Genomic DNA, 3,043 nt, shown 5'->3' with positions numbered 1-3,043 from the left:
GCCTTACGAAAAGGCCTCCACCTCAGGGAAGCAATGCATTTCCTTCAAGGAAACTCCCTGTTTCCTTTTCTCCTGAGCTGTTTTCCAGGGCCGTGCAATATCCTATTACCTGCTGGGAGAAAAGTTTCACGTATGTAGCCAGACTTGTTTGCTCGAGCGCTGCCCCACACATAAATAGGTTCACACCCCTTTATTAAATACAGGCGCCCGACAGACAGAAACTTCCTCGGCCCCCTTTCTGCACTTCCCACGCGCCTGCATCTCTTGCAGAGGATGGCCTATCCTGGGAAGGTTATTTTAAACATGAAACAATGGCGCGGGTGTGTATTTGGACATGTGTTCCTGCTGAAAACGCTGGGTGCAGGCGTTGCTGTGCTTCTGGTTTTCCGTTCCTTATTCTTTTACAAACACTGAGGTGTTCTTATGCCCCGGGGAGGGGAGAGCATGCTTGTTTTTTTGCCAAAATAAACCAGCCAAGACTGAAATAGCCGAAAAATTTTACTTTCGAAATGAAGGAAGCCAAAAGGACCCCTCCCGCCCGTCTGAGGCTGGATGGTGACATTTGTGGCTGCCATTAGCAGGTTCCTTCCCAGCCCTCCCTGAAGACAGCAGTGTCTTTTGCGGTTGCTTTCAAAACAAGTTAGTACACGCTGTTTAAAACGGCCACCGTTTTGAAATAAGAATTCAAGGGGACTGACCTGCAACCTTTGCGCTGTGTTTAACTGTGAAAACCATAGTAAAACCTTGGGATAGCAAGGCTTTATGAAAGCCAAGTGCTAGAACCAACTTGGCCATGAATTAATTTCTTTGTGATCATCATCATCATCATCATCTGGCCTATGGTGTTTTTTCCACCCAAATAGCCCCTCATAAACACAAATGTGGCATTTATTTTAAGGTCATTAATACACAATCGATTGTGCCAGGAACTTACAGAAGGATGGGGAGAAAATTTAGCTGGCAGAGAGAATCTGGGTGTTGTCAGAAGCTTTATTCATTCATAGACTTTTAGATTTTTTTCTCCTTGTTTGTGAAGAGGTGTAAAGAGGTCTGAATGCTACTAAGGAAATTTAAAGGGCCTAGTTCTTTGATCTTACTGGAGTTATAAATCGAGAGAAACCTTTAGCGTCCAAGAGAAAGAGTCTCTGATACAGGTCCATGCATTTTGGTAGTTGGTTTGGTAAACAGGAAGGCGTTTTGTTTTTGCATGTTGCTTTTTTCTCAGGGGTTGAAGGTTACTTATAATGAATAACTTTCTGATAGGTCAGTCTCGTAGCATTTACCCATCCCAGGGCCCTTTTTTCTGGAAAGATGGAGTTTGGGTTCAGTGCCTGGGTTTGCTTGTCTTCAGAGTGACTTAGGGATGTAGGCATACGGTTTTGTGCACGGTTAATATTTAATTAGATCACTCCCAGAAATATCTAGTGAGCTGCCAGCCAGGCCCCATTGGCGGAAAGGACCCAGAGAGCTGAGGATGCTGCTCACATGTCTCCTAAGTCCTCAGGATCCGCCAGCCTCGCCTTTCCTCGTGGGCTCTGGGTGGGGAGCGGGGAGAAGGGAGAATGCTTACATGTTAGTTTTCTTGCCACACACCCTATTTTGCAAAGGTCCCTTCCCTCCCCAGTCAGGAGTGTTCAGGGAGGGTAGCTGGTACTGGTGGTTGTTGCGTGGTGTGAGTGTGTGTGTGTGTGTGTGTGTGTGTGTGTGTGTGTGTGGTCCTTGGAGGAGTGTCCAGAAAGCTGGTCTTTTCTTCCCCGTGAGTTTAGTCCCTTGGATGATAAAACCGCTTTTCAAAATGGAGGTGACAGAATAGTGTTGGCTTTTCGTTGTGGTGTTCCGAATATGGAATACGGTACTCCCTCCCTCTGAACTTGAACATGGCCTATACCATTCAAAAGATGGTGTGGTGTAGTGGAAAACACTTGTAGGCAGGTAGAGCCGAGGGCTGGCCTGTGCTCCTGAAGCTGTTTCCTCATCTGTAAAAAGAGATCATTCCATCTACCTCCTAGGGCTGTTTTAAGGTATAGAGGGATACTGGGTGGTGGGCCGCCCTAATTCCTGCAGCATGTGAATATGTTATGGTCCTTGGAAGGAAAATGCTCATCAGCTGACCTTAAAATAGCAGCCGGGGTCAGCCAGGTGGGCCCAGTGTAATCACGGGGTCTTTACACGGTGAAGAGGGCAGCGTAGATTCGATGGCTGGCCTGGAAGGCGGAGGAAGGGGCCACTAGCGGAGGACACAGGCGTCCTCGAGAAGCTGGAGAAGACAAGGAAACGGATGCTCTCATAGCGCCTCGAGAAGCAGACGCAGCCCTGCTGGCACCTTGACTTTAGCTCCGTAAGGCCCACTCTGGGCTTCTGACCTCCAGAACAATAAGATGATAAATTCCTGTTGTTTTAAGCCACTGAGTTTGTGGTGATTTGTTATAGAGGTCATAGGTCACTAATACACATGAAATGCAAAACAGGTAGTATCATGCTCTGCAGATCCTCAGCTAGCCATCTTCCTCCCTTCCCTCCCCACCCCAAAAAAGCTTAAAATCTGAGGACTGTTTCCGGCCTCCCACTGGAGAGGAGACCCGCCTCTGAGGCCTGTCATGGATGAGGACTCTGCAGATCGGAGTCTCGGGGATGCTGAATTCCAGTCTTTGTTTTTCCTTGTCTGTGAGCCCTTTGTTTCTCTCGGCCTCAGTTTCCCTTGTGGGATATGGAAATAGAGCCCAAAAGCTTCTCGTCAGGTCAGGGCCACACATCGGTGGGCTGGGGCCAGCGGGTAGAGAGAGGCGAGACGGCCCAGGTGTTGGGGGTTTCCGGTGGGGAAGGAACTGCAGGGTGGGGGAGCAGCTGGTGAAGAAGCCCTCACAGGTCCCTTCAGCCGCCTCCGAGGAATCGAAACCCCGTAAACCTTAGCCCTCACGGGCAGTCAGGACTGCTCAGCCCCGGGTCACGTCAGACAGCACCGTCCGTAGAAACAGTACAAGCCACGTGTGTGACTTTAGATTTCCTAGTAGCCACATTAAATTGTAAACAGAAACAGGTGAAA

The sequence above is a fragment of the Pteropus vampyrus genome, unplaced genomic scaffold, assembly GCF_000151845.1.
Source record: "Pteropus vampyrus isolate Shadow unplaced genomic scaffold, Pvam_2.0 Scaffold23, whole genome shotgun sequence".
NCBI classification, from domain to species: Eukaryota; Metazoa; Chordata; class Mammalia; order Chiroptera; family Pteropodidae; genus Pteropus; species Pteropus vampyrus.
The sequence above is the reverse complement of the archived record's forward strand: the minus strand, read 5'-3'. Positions refer to the sequence as shown.